Raw genomic sequence first — 18,671 nt, 5'->3', positions numbered from 1 at the left:
TTTACAAAATTCCGATTACAAAATTTACAAACAAAAAATTGTAAAACACGAAAAAAATTAAGCAAATAGACAAATAACTATCACATCACATATAAAAGTTCTCATCGACAGCGAGAAACTCCTGTACATAATGGGAACGTGCCACAAGAAAACCTTTGAACTTGGATTTGAATATTTGAGGTTTCATCCACTTTTTTCAGTTTTTTTGGAAGTCCACTGAAAATGAAATCTGCTGAATATTGCACGCATTTATTCACAAATGATTGCGGAAGTATTATCCAATTGTATATAGTTTTTCCGTCTAAAGGTCACTGAATGATAACTGCAGTGTTCTTTAAATGAACCGATATAGCAGAAAATTCAATACTGGAATATATGTACAGGCACGGAAGAGTTAGCACTGTGAGTCATCTGAAAAACAGCCTATACGAAGTTCGCTATTACGCACAGCTAATCGGTCTGGCCGCCCGTTTCTGGTCTAAAAATATCCTAGGTGAGTCTATAGAGTTGTCCAAAGATAAAACACCGTACGTGATAATACTCCAGAAAGTAAGGAAAGGGAACAAGATTTCGTGTTTCGGTATTAGACACAGCAAAAAAAAAAAAAAAAAAAAAAAAAAGTTAAAATGGCTCTGAGCACTATGGGACTTAACATCTATGGTCATCAGTCCCCTAGAACTTAGAACTAGTTAAACCTAACTAACCTAAGGACGTCACACAACACCCAGCCATCACGATGCGGAGAAAATCCCTGACCGCGCCGGGAATCGAACCCGGGAACCCTGGCGTGGGAAGCGAAAACGCTACCGCACGACCACGAGATATGCGGGCTCAGACACAGCACAATAATACCTACACTGATTTAGCAGCATTCAGTTTTTGCACAAAATTTTTAATGTGATACTTCCAAAAAAACCACCCCTTTGATCTCAGTCTTCAGAATTTATAATGATCGACTGTTTAACCACATAAGGGTAGTAAAATTTCACTTTTAGAAGAATTCTGTACTAGAAACTGTATGCACTGCATTTTGTTGGAGTTAAGTGGCAATCGATTCTCTGAAAGCCACGCCCTGGTGTTACTGACAACACTATTGGCAACAGCCTTGAAATTACCCTCCATGTCTTTCACACAAACATTTGAACCATCTGAAAAGAAGCAATCTGTTGACTCATATGTTATGTTAGGATACATGATCGATTTACATCAAGAAAAACAATCGACTGAGAACAGAAGCATCCGACATTTCTTCCACCACCCCCCCTTCCCCGCCCCCCTCACGTTACACGACCTCAGTCAGTGTCAAAGCTCTTCCGTGTTCCCAGATTCCCTAAAATGATGTAGACTATTGTTGACCTTCTTCCCTAATTCCATAATGTTCCAGCACGTGCAAAAGTATTGCATCGGACAAATGCTTTTTTTAAAAAAAATAAAGGAAAATGATTAGTATTTTCAACCTACTGTTTAACCCTACTACTGTCTCACATATGAAGTAATAAATTGCACCTGTCAAGTGCTGAGAAGACGTTTAAAACAACATGTACGTTCACGATAAAGCGATTTGCAGATGCAGTGGTCCATTATTCCAGCCAGGAAGTATTATTACACTGTTACAAGCGCTGCTTACTAATTCAGTAACGCTCAACTGCTAAAAAAGTCTATAGCGTTGTGTTACTTCCGTACAGGCAATTACTAGCAAGAAAAAGTGAACTCTGATGTCTCTAGATTGAGTTAGACCATAGAGGCAAGTAATTGAAATTAATTTTACTACCTTACATCAGATTCTGTTTATATAGTGATTCCCAAATGAGCTATGTTCATTGATCACATCTATATGTATACTCTGCAAAGGTTTGTGAAGTGTACAGCGAGAAGTACTTCCTAAAATAAGTTTTTTGTGACATCTTCCTGTTCAGTTCAAGTACAGAGTATGAAAAGAATGATTGTTTGAACACATTTACGCGCACCGCAAGTAGTTTGTGGATGCCTTTCTTTGCATGCGTTCAGTATCCTTTGTTAGTCTTCTTTGGTATGAGTCTCACACAACCAATGTTCTAAGATAGGTCGCAAAGTATTTTGCAAGCGAATTGTATTTTCCTAGTATCCTGCTGATGTACCATTTCTGCTACCTGCTTTACCTATGTCTGAGTGTACGTTACCATTCCAGTTCATGTTCCTACGAATTGTGTATCCAGATATTTCAGCGAGTATATTTCTGATTCATTGATATTGTAAACCATGCACGTTGTACAGCATGCCTTGTCGTCTTCGGTGATCATACACCCTATTAAGAAACATGTCTCACCTTTTGTAATGTCTATGGGACCATCATAAATCGCAGTGACTTCAATGTAATATTGTCTTTCAATAAAAGTGTCATTTCTGTTCGTCTCCTTATGCATTGCTTTCAGTTACTGTCTGTACTATCCTTCAGCAGTTCTTTCAATGTATGGTGCACGTTTCGTCGATCTATGTTACTTCGCAGTAACACATCATGAGGAAGTAACTTTCGTTCTTTCAGCTTTGCACACTATGGTGATTCAGCTGCCCCTTCAGCGGTCATCTTGCGCAACCTGCAATGCTATAGCTGGCCTTCATAAACAACCTGCAAGATTTTGGTATTCCTTCTTTGCTACTTGCAAATTATTAATTCTACAGAAAAAATGGACAGGACATTTCCGTACGAAATGTGATGTAATTTAAAGTAGTTAAAATCTTTAAGCTATAGGGAGAGACGTGTAATATGCAATCTGTACAAGAGCCAAAAGGGAATATCCGGCCGGAGTGGCCAAGCGGTTCTAGTCGCTACAGTCTGGAACCGCGCGACCGCTATGGTCGCAGGTTCGAATCCTGCCTCGGGCATGGATGTGTGTGATGTCCTTAGGTTAGTTAGGTTTAAGTAGTTCTAAGTTCTAGGGGACTGATGACCTCAGAAGTTAAGTCCCATAGTGCTCAAAGCCATTTGAACCAAAAGGGAATAATAAGACTGAACGACCTAGAACGAAGTGCTAGCATTAAAAATGTAGTCTGTCGCCCCCACTGTTCGAACTGTACATCGGAGAAGCAATGATGGAAATAAAGGAAACGTTCAGGAGCTGGATTAAATTTCAAGGTGAAAGGATATCAATGATTCGATTCGTTGATGACATTGCTATCCTGAGAGAAAGTAAGAACAATTATATGATCTGCTGAATGGAATGAACAATCTAAAGAGTACAGAATATGGCCCGAGAGTAAATCGAAGAGAAAGGAGATTAATGAGCAGTAGCAGAAATGAGAACAGCAAGAAACTTAACATCAGGACTGGTGGTCACGAGGTAGATGAAGTTAAGGAATCTTACTACCTAAGCAGCAAAATAAGACGGACGGAGCAAGCAGGATATCAAAGGTAGACTAACACCGGCAAAAAGGGCATTCTTGCCCAAGGGAAGTCTACTAGTTGCAAACATAGGCCTTAATTTGAGGAAGAAATTCGTGAGAAAGTACTCTGGAGCACAGCTCTGTATGGTAGTGAAACATGGACTGAAGGAAAACCGGAACAGAAGAGAATGGAAGAATTTGAGATGTGGTGCAACAGATGAATGTCGAAAACTAGGTGGACTGATAAGGTAAGGAATGAGGAGGTTCTCCACAGAATAGGAGAGGAAAGGAATATGAGGGAAACACTGACAAAGAGAAGGAACAGGATGATAGGACATCTGTTAAGACATCAGAGAATGACTTCCATGGTACCAGATGGGCAAAATCTTTAGTGGAAGACAGAAACTGGAAAATATCCAGCAAATAATTGAGGACGTAAGTTGCAAGTGCTTCTCTGAAATGAGAGGGTGACAGGAGAGGAATTCATGGCAACCCGCATCAAACCAGGCAGAAAATGATCTCTCTCTCTCTCTCTCTCTCTCTCTCTTCTCTCTCTCTCTCTCTCTCTCTCTCTCTCTCTCTCTCTCTCTCTCTCTCTCACACACACACACACACACACACACACACACACACACACACACAAAGAACTGGGATACGTTAGAATTTTAACTGGGAGACGTTTGCGCTATAGGCCGTCGTTTTTGACTTACGCAAGAAAGACGTACAAAAGAGGCCTTAAACACATTCCCGCTCCCACGCTCAGCCCCCGCTGGTCGAGGTTTCTAGCATGCTGTTCGTGACACTCCCTTCGACAACTGTCCAGAAATTTGTCATTGCACGAATTGTTTCCCAAATACGACTTTTTTTATCTTCATTGATTATCATTATTAGGTCACCAGCTTAGTCGAGTAGTTACAAACTCTAAAACTGACGTTTATGCATACTTTGACTAATGCTGTTACGAATTTTAGCAGCATAAAATAAACAATTACATCGTTGTATTCGTCTGGCATTCTGACTACCTAATTACTGTGCTTGTAAGGATTACGTTTGGATCGAATTGTCAAGGTTATTAGTCCAGAAATTTGTCATTGCACGAATTGTTTCCCAAATACGACTTTTTTATCTTCATTGATTATCATTATTAGGTCACCAGCTTAGTCGAGTAGTTACAAACTCTAAAACTGACGTTTATGCATACTTTGACTAATGCTGTTACGAATTTTAGCAGCATAAAATAAACAATTACATCGTTGTATTCGTCTGGCATTCTGACTACCTAATTACTGTGCTTGTAAGGATTACGTTTGGATCGAATTGTCAAGGTTATTAGTTTTAGCATAACGTTTACACAAGTCGTTTTTCTTTCATTACCCTCACGTGCACGTTTAAGTTAACGATGTTAAAGAAGTAGACGACAATGCTGGTGGCTTAATAAGGGAAGTCATTGAAGTGAAGACCAATAAAGGTGGAATGTCGGGAGTAGCTCGAGTAGTCGGAAATATTTGTACAGTGGAATTATGGAGTGCCAGGAACAACATACTAGAAATCCTAACTTGGGACTGAGGTACTTTTGAAGGTCACTGTTGTACGTTTTTCTTGAGTAACGCGAAAACCATGCACTCCATCGAAAAAGTATCTCAGTACAAATTTAATGACACTAAATTTCCTACAAAAAGTTCCTGCTCATTTATTCTGTTGGACTAAGAGAGTGTACGTAGCGAGCGAGAGACTATGAAAATCTCACACGTGATATATGAGGGTCAGCTATAACATTCCGGGTTGCATAAGACGTCAGCTGAATCACCACGTATGTGTGTAAAAGATGGGGACCGTACGGGATCTCTCTTATCTTTCCGTTTAAACATCTTTATCTGACACGTTAGTCTTTCAGTATCCATTCTTATTGATGATCAATCCATTTGTTTTCGTTTTCGTTCACATTTTTTTCACATTACAGATTTTGTTTTTCGAGTGTTTTCAGTCCGTATTGTATTCATTCATCTGTCTAAGAAATCACATTTATGCTCCTTGGACTTACTTTCTTGTTTTTATTAAATACTCGCGATTCAGTTCCATAATAATATTATTACTGGCACTGCGACTATTTTACGAGTATAAACATCCCATCATACCTAAGGTTAATAAGTCCTAATAATTGCTACACAGATACTTAAATATCTAGTCAAATTAATCTGCTTAACCTGCATATTCATACGATATTTTAGATTCAAGATAAAACGCTTGGCTTTTTTTAATTGTTTTTCGTTAAATATCACTTAGTTCTCTATAAACATTTACCATCGACTTAGATTTATCAGACTATATCTTCATATTATATTTTGTACCTAGTTTAGAGAGTATATAAATTCCTTTTTGTAAATTATCTCCTCTTGAAATAATCAATGTGAGATCATCAGCATGTAGAACAGATTTTAGCTTTACCGAATTGTTTAGTGGTACCCCAGTGTCTAGCATACAGTTCCAGCTGCGTTATGCAGTGTCAGTGTTAACATTTAACGGTGTAGGGGAAAAACTACAGCCTTCTGTTGCCGCTTTATTTGTATTGGTTCTGTACATATGCTTTCACACGTGTTTGTGTTGTACTGTGGGTATACGTAGTTTATCACACGGTGAACAAGAGATAGTCATAAGGTTTTAATTGTCACCTCAGAAACAAAGCAGAGTTACGCAGTTAACTGTTGCTCTTGCAGGTAGATGTCTGCAGTCATGGTATGCATTGATATCTCCGCGGCAAAGTACCGTAAGCCGTTACTAGAAGATCAAGAACGAATTGGCACAGGCCCGTGACAAAATGGAATATCGTGCTGCAAATAATTTTCTGCGTCTGAAGGAAAATATTGCTGTAATAATCCATGCTTAGTTGGTTTAAGTGTATGGCAGCAATGCACGTCATCTGTCACTGTCATTAGGAGGAACAGAAGTGCCCATTGTGGTCATTTGGGTCTGGATGGCAAGAGCAAAGTGGCATACCACGTCTCAGCGCAGAACGAGGCATTGCGAGAGCGGTGGAGACCAAGGTAATCACTTTTCAGTATCCCGTGACGCACTTTGAACAAGATAATGTTCTGCATCCGCTGGATTTCGTGACAGCTTAGATCATGACAGTGCTTCAGCTCATTCTCTGCAGAACAAAGTTATAAATGTTGCTATTTTAGTCCAGAAAATTATGCATCGCGCGCCCGTTCTCCTGACATTTCTAACAGTGACTTCTTCCTCTTTCTCAAATGAAGAAGCCATTGCGTCGAAGACGTTCGCAGAATGACGAGACTGTGATATCCGAATTGGAAGGCTTCCGGAACACACAACATGTATACTTTAACGCTCAAGGTCTCCATCAAGTCGTCCATATTTGGTACAGATGTGTCAAACTGAATGGTGAATGTGGAGAGAAAGAGTAACACCGTCACCATATTTCACAGATGGAGCTTGAATTTTCCGATGTTATAATTAAAGCTTTATAACTATCCTCCTACACGTATGATAAACTTTTATATATTGTGTTTCATTTTTTTATATATTTCGGTTAATTTTGAAATCGCTGTTGGTTCATCAGCTATCTATAATTGTCATTCCTTGTCCAATTGTGAAGTCTACCGGGTCTTCTGTTTGCACGATGCCCTTCACACTTCTGCCAAATTAGGTGACTCCAACTGTATTAAAAGTAACATATGAGATTTTGCAGTCAGTGTAGTTATCTACAATTGAGTATACTTGAAGGAAAAAAAAAGAGAAAAAAAAACGCTGCAGAAATATTCAGTCATATCTTGATAAGATTTGAAAGTGCTGCAAAGCTTAACAGCTTGCTGTAAATGTTCTTAAATGTCAAATTGTGCACTTCGCAAATTGAAAAAATGTGGTAAAGGCCCTCAACAACTCAGATTACAGGTGGAGCTGTGGATTCCCCTTTAACTGAGTTGCTTAGCTCACAGGTCAGAGGAAGGAAGAACATCCAATAGCACATGCTCAGAAATGTATTATGGTCTCTTACCATGCACTGGGAGACCATACTAAAGGTGCCTGAAGATCTAATATGTGCAAAACTGTATGCAGTGCACTTTAGGAATAGAATAGCGTATTTTGATCAAAGTTATATTACAGGAAAGGTGACCTCGTTAATCCTGTCAGTCAAATGTCGTTTTATCAAGAATGGAGAAAGAAATCTGATGTGCTCTCTCGTATGAGATCCCTTTCTTCCCGAAAGAAGAGATCTGGAGAGAGTGCCGTCTATGTAACTTAAGATGTTTAGCTTCGCGATTTGTACTTGATCTCCCGCTACTGAAAATTTGTGTCTTTTGTTGCATCGCACTGTTTCTTCGAAACGAAAGTATTCCAGGATAAGCTGAAAAGTTCTCTACCTGTTAGTGAACAATGTTTCTAGGCAAAAATTTAGCTATTTTTCGTGTTATATTTATGGTCAGAATTGCTAGAATTGCTCCCCAACCAAGATTGATTCTGGATGAACTGGGTAAAATACCATTAAATTTTTTGGATGTGGGAATAACTGAAAAGCACACGAGGACAAATTCGAGGATAGGGATTTCTGTCGTAAGGGTCCCCATTGACAATGCTACATTGTGAATTGGCAGTTTCCGTTTGCTCATAGCGACCAGTCCTCTCGTTGCGTACTACTTCATCCTGTTTTTCCTGAAGGCTTGTGTAACATTCTCCAGTTATTTTTTACTCTCTTCGCGTTATTTAGTAGTAAAGATCACTAATTTTACTCCAGAATACAGTGATCTATAATTTCTGTGGCAAGTCTGTTTTCCTTAGCCATTTTTTTGGTTGAGAACCAACAACTTCCACTAACCGCTTTGGTTGGTGTTTACTTTCTACCCTGGAAAGGAAACTCACGTTTCACAAATGCTTCGTGTAATCAGCTTCATTATCTTAATGAGTTTGTTTTATGCATTTACACATTTTTCTTCAATCAACATTAAGCAAATGAATCACCCATGTGGGCAAACCTGTTTCTTAATTATTTCTTTTCTGCGTTAGATACTCTGTTTTCGTACGACTGTGTCGACAACTGTTTCAGCCAGCTTCAACTGCCTATCATTTTGTACTATGTTACGATACAATCTTTCTTCTACTTTTCAAAGTGAATTATAGTATCTTGGCACTTGGTTTCTGAGTTCTGGGTTTTATGTATCGGACAAGGAGTGTTCCACGACCACTTATCGGCTGCACCTGCCGATCAATAATTATTTAAATAAAATTAATTTTTAACTAAAAAGTCTACAACAATATCTCCTAGCCTCGCTTAGATTCCTAGCACCATACAAAGTGTTTTGAAAATTTGTGATTGTAAATTTTTAATAGATGTCAAAGACTGGAAACGAAAAGTGTGGGACACATGCAATTGATAACAGTAAGGAGGTGAACTATTTATGCATCAGTTATGTATGGCATATACCCTATGATTTTCGTTTTAGATCTTACAAGTATCTTCACACCTATTAAAAATTCTCAATCACAAAATTCAGCAATATCCGCGTGGGGCTAGGAATCTCTGTGGAACTAGAAAAAATTATTTTATACTATTTAGTCTGATTCAGAAACCTGGTATACTAAAAGTTCATGTTTATTTAAATAATCATTTTTGTGATTTTAGTCTTGTATGTGTGAATGTTTCAGTCAGCTCCCAACATTTTGATGAGATGACAGCTGAGGCATGTGGTAAACTTCAGGTTGTTTCAGTTTATCTTCACCTGACTCAAGAAACATATTTTTGTGTCCTACGTCTGCTTCGCGAAAAGACGGTGACGGTAAAAATTAGAGAGGTTCCAGCTCACCCGGAAACTTCCTAGCAATCGATCTACCCACGAACCACTTATTACTGGAACAATGAAAGGGGGAAATGTTAGTGGTACACAAATTACCCTGTGCCCCATACCAGATAAGAATTTTAGCTAATATTGCTTTGTCACCCAGTTCTGAGCTATGTTTAAAATGTCAAATCTCTAGCTCACCATGAAATTAGTTTAAAATCGAATGTATGAGGGCGTCCTGAAAACTAATGCGCTCGAATTCTTTGTTGCGTTCTCATTATCGGTTTAAATGTTAAATGTCATACATGTTACTCTCTTCGTTGTCAGTAGTTGCAACCCTCTGCCACTAGAGGGCTCAGAATTGTAGCGTGTGTAACGTAACCACGTCGGTGCGTGTGAAACAGCGTGTTGTAATCGAGTTTTTAACCGCAGAAAACGTGCCTTCAGTGGCCCAGGTAAGTGTGACGTATCACGTGAGCGTGTACAGGCAATCATCGCAGAACTACTGTGCAGAAAACTGTGTGCGCGGTGGGTACCTCCAGTGCTCACTCCTGTCGTGAAACAGAGGAGACTGGACATCTGTCAACAATTCCTTTTACTTTTGGTGCGTGAGAGATCCTGAGAAACATTTTGAGGGCTGATGAAAGCCGGGTTCACCATTTTGACGCTGAAACAAGAGAGCATCAGTGGAGGTCCACACAAAGGATCACCAACATCAAGAAAGTCCAAGATCATGCCATCAGCAGACAGTCATCTTCACAGTGTTCTGTGATGTTCAGGGTGCGTTGCATTTGGAAATCTAAAAGCACGAATTCGAAGTGTTCGTACGCACATAGAGTACCCTCTCCTTCAGCGTGACAATGCCACACCACACACAAGCGCTGAGATAGCTGCAACAATCTGATGTCTTGGATTCACAATCGTTGCTCGTCCTTCATACGGTCTTGAAGTCGCCCCATCTGATTTTCATCTGTTTCCAAAAGTTTGAGAAAACCTTCGAGGACTGCACTTTGAGAATGATGAAACAGTACAGGCCTATGTGAGGTTGTCTCCGTTAACAAAGTAGAACGTTCTACAGTGACGGTATTAACAAAATGGTCTTTCTATGGGAGAAATGCGTTCGTTACCAAAGTGACTATGCTGAGAAATAAAAATGTAGACATGAAGAATAAAGATGTTGAATGTTAAAAAGCTTTAAGAAAATAAAAATGTGTGTGAAATCTTATTTGGACTTAACTGCTAACGTCATCAGTCCCTAAGCTTACACACTACTTAACCTAAATTATTCTAAGGACGAACACACACACCCATGCCCGAGGGAGGACTCGAATCTCCGCTGGGACCAGCCCCACAGTCCATGACTGCAGCGCCTAAGACCGCTCGGCTAATCCCAAGCGGCAAGCTTTAAGAGTTTCACAAAATTTATTCGGAGGCATTACGTTTCAGCACGCCCTCGTATAATTTGTACCTAACAACAAGAAAGCTATCTAATACAATATGGTAAAAACACCGTGTAATCTCAGAAATGACCACCTTGAAGGCCAGAAGGTTGGTGCAAGTGGATTTCTGCGAGTAGTAAGGACACTTAATGATTCTTCCCTAGAAATGGCTAGCAAAGGTTGTGAGTCCAATACTGTCTCAGCAAATCAAAGATTACTATGATTACATTAATATACTAATAACTAAAACTAAATGTTGGAAGAGATAAAAAATAGCTTAAAACAGAGATAAATCGGACTAAGACGGGAAAACCAAAATAAAAGTAAATTAAATACTGCGTCGACGGGAAGGAGATGTTCATCCTTTGATTGGCTGGTACTTCTTAAGAAGTGCTTACTTTGCAGAACGTGCCATCTGCCCAGGGTCCTTCCTCATTTTCTAGTGGCAGATGATGAAGTTCACTTTTAACGGATATTTGGTGGAACTAATTTCTGATGTAAGCTTGGGAGACTGATAAGACAGAGCGATATGTCATTTTGGTTGTTGGTAACGGAGATTAGCCTCGTTTCTGCCTGCTAAACGTAAGATACATTTATTGGGTTCGTGCATAAGTTCGTAACGTTTTTCCAAAGTTTAATAAACACTAGATACACATAACAGAGACTTCAGTCATCAATAATACAGTCTACTTCACTATTCACAACAGTTTACGAACACAGGTAACTTTTTTATTACGTGACTCTAGAGATTACGTGGTTCTGAGCCGAAGAATTCGTGGTTCGAGCAGTGTTCGGAGCTCATTTTCATCCGGAAAGGAAGTTCGTTTAAGGTAGTACGACAGAAAGCGCAAAATATGAAAATCTAAGGGAGCAAAATCAGGTGAAGAAGGTGGGTGAGAAACGACTTTCCAGCCCAGCTCCGGGCGAGTGTTATCGTGGAGAGGCATTGTTCCCACAGTCTTCCTTGTCGTTGTTCTTGGATTGCGTCTGCAAGACGTCTGATTCGTTGGCAATAAATGTCATCAGTGATCGTTACACCTCGGGGAAGGAATTCGTAGTATATTACACAGTCGCTGTTCCATCAGATGCCTAAAATTATCTTATTATTAGCCGGTGCCATCAGGTCTCTGTACGGAGATCTGCTGCTTTATTTGGGTTCAGCCACTCCTTTCTTTCACTTATGTTAGCGTAAAGACACCATATCACGTCACCAGGAACGATACAGGAGTGGTCAGTGTTGTTCACGAGCTAAGTGACGGCAATCAAGCACAGACATACATATGGCCACCCGCCGATTTTTTTATTTTAGCTTAGATCATGCGGTCCCATACACACGATGTTTGAACCTTCCCCATTGCGTGAAAATGTGTCACGATGGTGGGTTGATGACATTTGCCAGCTCTCGACTACGGTGCTATGGATCATTATAGATTAATGCGTTTAACGATCTTCATCAAACAAAGAAGGTCTTCTTGAACGTGGCGGGTCACTAATATCAAAACGATCCTCCTTAACACGAGAAAACCATTTTCTTGCCCTGCTCAATCCAGTGGTATTATCCTCATACACGGTGCAAATGTTTCCGGTTGTCCACGCTCCGTCACCTCTCTACTGAACTCATAGGAGAAGAACATATCGGAAATGTTCCCATTTCTCCTCTTGGCACTCTATTTTCTAGAGTCAACAGCCACATTCAGTACCTCCAGACGACAAAATGACAATATGTAAATTCAAATAGCAACAGTGAGCTACCAATAAGCAATGGCTATGGATAAATAAACCCATAGCAACCGGATTACCAACATGCAAACCAAAACGATATGAACTTACAAAGCAACCTAATCTTCACCTGTTACAATTTATGGACAGAATTACTATGGATTGTGTGCTAAGAGATGCATAGTTTCAGACATAACCTTTAATGTATATAGCCACATGTTCTATTGGAGAGCTCACTCCTCTTGCTATCAAGTCGTAATCTGAACTGTGTGGTAATTCACACAATTTCAAGCGATTTCCTGTTATTACATGTCGGTCGTTGCTTGCCAAGGCCAACTTACATAAAAGGAGATGAACTAAGCCTGACCTTATCCATATCACGTTTGTTTACAGCCATTCCTTAGGTTTGTGGCGTCCTAACTATCTCCCAGAAAATCTGTTGTTTAGCTCTTGCACAACATCACGCGCAGAATGGCTCGGGTGCGCATCACGCTGCGTCCACAGATATACTGTGGGTGACAAATACTCGATTTATCCTACCTGTCAGTGTACCTGCGAAGTAGTGTGGGCCGCAGGGTAGAGAGCATATCTAGGGAGCTTGTCGTTTCGTGACACCAGCAAATTGGCATCTCGTGTACAGGTCGTTTAAAAGTCACATTGTGTTGTGCATTCGGGAAAATGATCAATGACCTATAAACTTCACACAAATGTGCAGTCCCACTCCAGAAAATCTGTCTGGACTTTTCTACCTCCATAATTAACATTAGAAGTATAGTACTTTTTTTACGGATTTGTTTCCTGTAAACTGTTTGTTCTACAGTTCCCATTTTCTGTGACGTTTAATAAATATCTGTGAGGTCCACATCTGCGAAGTATGAAGCGCGTAGGACCTTTCTGAAAAGTGGGACAATGAACTCCTACTAGAAGAACCGCCATCCTTCATTGCGATGGCTACGGACATCAACTGTCCACAGGTACTGTTGTTTGCTTTCCTGCTTGGTTTGTAGTATTCAGCAAACCCTTTGTGTATGAGGAGGAAGTTTTGTTGCTCAAGTGGCGCAATTCATGTTGATCGCATTGTTTGCTTCATAATGACCTCTCCAAGATGTGGTTTGTCTGATGAAGAAATTTTAAAACATTTTATTTCATTGTGGAATGATGAATTAATTCACTATATGAGCAATAAGCCAGACAAATTTGAAATAAAGTTTTGGCTTGCAGTTGATATAAATTCTAGACACCGGGTGAATCGTTTTCCTTACGTAGGCAAAGTTGAGCAGCACCCCTCATGTGTTTCTCTTGCAGACCACTATGAAACATGTCTTATACAGGCCTTTCTTTCCGCGGGAAGAAATATTACATCTGGCCAATTTATCCACAGCCAAACGCCTAGCGGAAAGTTTTAAACATAGGAGCACATGCACAGCAGGCACAGTGAAGAAATCCAGAAGCGAAATTCGTCAATCGGCAAAATTTGCTGTAGCGTTTTTGCACACAGCTACACTTTATAACTGACGTGACATAACTATAACATTTTATCAGGGACACAAAAATGTGTTTTACCTGAGTTCAGTGCACCAAACAGTTACAATCAATGAACGACATGCTAAAATGCTACCAAAATCAGTGGCGTACTACAGAAACACCATGTACTGCATTTACGTCATCGAACAAATGGTTCGACTTACAACCAAGCGAGGTGATGCACTGGTTAACACGAAGAAGTCGCAATCGGCAGGACGATGGTTCAAACTCGCGTCCATTTTAAACCCTCGTTACGTATCTGGTCTTTTTTTAAATTGAAGTTTATTCGAACTGGCCATAAGCAATTCCCAAATTTCGTATAAAATCAAGAATTTTCGTTTTAAAGCAGCAAAAATTAAATAAATGAATAATAAGAGCTAATGGAATAGAGTATTATATGCTAAATATCAACATCCCTTTTGTTTCAAAACTTTATTTACGTCTTTCGCGTCTGTTGGCTTTTAGCGTCTGTGAATCTTTAGCGTCTGTGGGTCTTTGTGTTCGAGAATTTAATGTCCGAGCTTTTACATAGTAGTTCTGAATATTCGCGACTCTTTTAAGTCCATGCACCACTGCGTGAAATACACACATCAAAAAACGTTTTGCATCACCTCGGATCCGGGAGTTCCGGAACCTGTGCAGAAAATTGGAATAGAGATCAATATGAACATCATTTCCGCCCTTTTTATTGCTCATGAATACCACAAATTGCATGTTGTATCCCCATACAGAGAGACCTTCAGAGGTGGTGGTCCAGACTGCTGTACACACCGGTACCTCTGATACCCAGTAGCATGTTCTCTAGCATTGATGCATGCCTGTATTCGTCGTGGCATACTATCCACAAGTTCATAAAGGCACTGTTGGTCCGGATTGTCCCACTTCTCAACGGCGATTCGGCATAGGTCCCTCAGAGTGGTTGGTGTGTCATGTCGTCCATAAACAGCCCTTTTCAGTCTATCCTAGGCATGTTCGATAGGGTTCATGTCTGCAGAACGTGCTGGCCACTCTAGCCGAGCTCTCGTTTCTTCAAGGAAGTCATTCACAAGATGTGCACGAAGACGAATGCCTCGCCAATATAGTGCCGATATGGTTGCTCTATCGGTCGGAGGATGGCGTTCACGTATCTTACAGACGTTACAGTGCACTCCATGACCACCAGCGGCGTACGTCGGATCCAGATCATGCCACCCCAAAACAACAGGGGACCTCCACTTTGCTGCACTTGCTGGAAGGTGTGTCGAAGGCGCTCAGCCTGACCAGGTCGCCTCCAGACACGTCTCCGACGTTTGTCTGGTTGAAGGCATATGCGACGTTCATCGGTCAAGAGAACGTGATGCCAATCCTGAGCGGTCCATTCGGCATGTTTTTGGGCCCATCTCTACCGCGCTGTATAGTGTTGTGGTTGCAAAGATAGACCTCGCCATGGACGTCGGGATTGAAGTTGCGCATCATGCAGCCTATTGCGCACAGTTTGAGTCGCCACACGACGTCCAGTGACTGCACAAAAAGTATTATTCAACATGGTGACGTTGCTGTCAGGGTTCCTCCGAGCCATAATCCGTAGGTAGCGGTCATCTACTGCAGTAGTAGTCCTTAGGCGGCCTGAGGCATATCATCGACAGTTCCTGTCTCTCTGTATCTTCTCTAGGTCCGAAAAACATCACTTTGGTTCACTCCGAGCCGCCTGGACACTTCCCTTGATGAGAGCCCTTCCTGGCACAAACTAACAATGCGGAAGCGATCGTACCGCAATATTGTCTAGACATGGTTGAACCGTGTACCTCCTTCCTGTTGGAATGACTGGAAGTGATCTGCTGTCGGACCCCTTTGTCTAATAGGCGTTGCTCAAGCATGGTTGTTTAGATCTTTGGGCGGATTTAGTGACATCTCTGAACAGTCAAAGGGTCTGTGTCTGTGATACAGTATCCATAGTCAACGTCTATCTTCAGGAGTTCCGGGACCTGGGGTGATGCAAAACTTTTTTTGATATGTGTAGTTAACCTCTTTGGAAGCCTGTCTAATTAAAAGTAAATTTCTTTGAATTCTCTATTACAGACCCTGCTGGACATTTACTATCGGGTCTAGGTATGATTAGCCATCGTAGTTAATCACATCAAATAAACTGTGTTAAATGAACGCTGTGACTTGAAGGAAATGATTCGGTGTATATGTGCTACACAAAATCAGAGATATCAATTCATTCTGAAACATGAATCAGCCGCCGAATAAATGTTAATGAGCATCTTTGGCGGCTACTGATAAACAACGCAGTTAGCAGATGGTGATGAATTGCATTTAAATTTATTGATCAACAAATGTTAACTACATTGACGGATAGTGTTGCATCGCCTCGCTTTCGCGTATCTCTACGAGGTGAAGAGTTCTGGCAGGGCATAGCAAAAGGACATTACATCTTCGCTGTTCGTGGAAGTGCTAGCAGGCCGCAATAGGAGGCACGATATCGGCCTCCCAGATTTACTTTTTCCGTAATTTCCCTAAATCGCTGTTGATAAATGCCGGGATGTTTCCTTTGAAGGGGCACGGTCGATTTCCTTCCCCATCCCTGACGCAATCTGAGTTTGTGTTCTGTATCTACTGACCTCGATGACGACTGGACGTTAAACCCAACCTTCCCTTTTATTTTTTTTTATTCGTTTGATGGCTGTCACAGGTAGCCTATGCATGATTTTTTCTATGTATAGGTGTGGGCCACTATTAATGCATGAGTACTCTATAATGAAATAACAGGTGACAAAGTAAGGAGACGATAGTTTATATACAGGTTATCGGAAGAGTTGACTTCAGCATGTGAGACTACAGGAGCATAAAATACACTTCCTGTCATAGTATCGCAAAATTCACAAGACTTCGAGGATGTAGAGGGGAGAATGGGAGCAAGCGCTCATGCACAAGGTGCAGCGAGTATATACGTGTACTGAGTTTAGACAACGCTGAATACTAATGTGGTAGGTGTTACCGTGTAGCATGTGTATTTGAATCAGTATTATAAATGTTTTCTTTGCAAAATATATTCTGCTATTCAAAAGTTTGTGTCAAAACGCATGTTTTTCCTGATGGAAGTTATCCATTTCACACTTCGCTATCATACATATTTAGACTCATTGTTAAGTATAAATATTCATTGTACCATGTAATTTTTCAGAAAAAGTGAAACTAAACTCCGGAAAACTGTATAAATAATATAAAATAAGTTGATACATATCCAAATTTATGTACTATTTTTCTAAGAAAGGCAAATAAAACTGCCCCTGTCAAATGACAGGTTTACCCTCCTAAACAGACCATAATCCGCGGTCCATCAGTGTTAAAATAATTGGTGTTTGATTTAAGTTGATTTGTACAATGTCGGTTTAAATCCAGTACTAGAGTACATCAATACACGATAGAAAAAATAATTATCTGTTTAAAAAATGCATGCTCCTTGCAGTAACTCTCTGAAAAATAGCTAAATAAACTATGTTCATAACTCATTATCCAGAGTGAAGTTTTGTTTCAGTTAATCCATCTAAATAAATATTCCTTTCACTTATTATTTTCAATGGGCCAGAGAGGAACACCTTGTCGCAAACATCAAGTATGTTACGGTCCCATTCACGTTTTGCACTTGGTGTTAAAAATGGTATTTGCTTACTACTGGTGTGGTTTTCCGCATTGTGTGAGCATATTCGACTCTTTGACCTTGAACCCGGCTGTGTGTTGAGGACAGGGGTTAGGCGACACCGTGCCTGCTGCCGGCTTTGGAAGGCGGCGCACCTCATGCATATGCAGATGCAGATGGGGGCGGTAGTGGGGGTGAGGGTGGCGGCACCGGCTGCGCCCCTTCCCACTGGCGGGCGGCGAGGATTAAACGGCGCCTGGCGCGGCGTCCGCAGCACGTGTCCCCGATACCTGTCCGGATCCCTCAACCCTCTGAGGCGGCCTCACGCAATCCGCTTGTCTGCTCGGGAAAGCGAAATAACAATCGTCTCGCTCTAAGGCACGCCACATTCCACACTCTGTGTATCACATCTAATGCCGGCGTCGACGAACGACATTGTACACAGAGAATATTCGACACACAGGCTCTTAGTGAAAGCACAGTGAGGTGTGTGCAAGTATAAAGACTTAAAATCGTGTAGTATTGTTAAAAGTTACCGCATGTGAATGCCTCCTGTGAGTTGTGAATTCAGTGCGATAAACCTGCAGTCAGTATATCAGTATATGCACTACTGGCCATTAAAATGCTACACTACTAAGATGACGTGCTACAGACGCGAAATTTAACCGACAGGAAGAAGATGCTGTGATATGCAAATGATTAGCTTTTCAGAGCATTCACACAAGGTTGGCGCCGGTGGCGACACCTACAACGTGCTAACATGAGGAAAGTTTCCAACCGATTTCTCATACACAAACAGCAGCTCACCCGCGATGCCTGGTGAAACGTTGTTGTGATGCCTCGTGTAAGGAGAAGAAATGCGTACCATCGCGTTTCAGACTTTGATAAAGGTCGGATTGTAGCCTATCGCGATTGCGGTTTATCGTATCGCGACATTCCTGCTTGCGTTGGTCGAGATTCAATGACTGTTAGCAGAATATAGAATCGGTGTGTTCAGGAGGGTAATAAGGAACGCCGTGCTGGATCCCAACGGCCTCGTATTACTAGCAGTCGAGATGACAGGCATCTTATCCGTATGGCTGTAACGGATCGTGTAGCCACGTCTCGATCCCTGAGTCAACAGATGGGGACGTTTACAAGACAACAACCATCTGCACGAACAGTTCGACGACGTTTGCAGCAGCATGGACTATCAGCTCGGAGGCCATGGCTGCG

This window comes from Schistocerca piceifrons, chromosome 3 (genome assembly GCF_021461385.2).
Source record: "Schistocerca piceifrons isolate TAMUIC-IGC-003096 chromosome 3, iqSchPice1.1, whole genome shotgun sequence".
In the NCBI taxonomy this organism is placed as follows: domain Eukaryota; kingdom Metazoa; phylum Arthropoda; class Insecta; order Orthoptera; family Acrididae; genus Schistocerca; species Schistocerca piceifrons.
Note: the sequence above shows the minus strand (reverse complement) of the source record.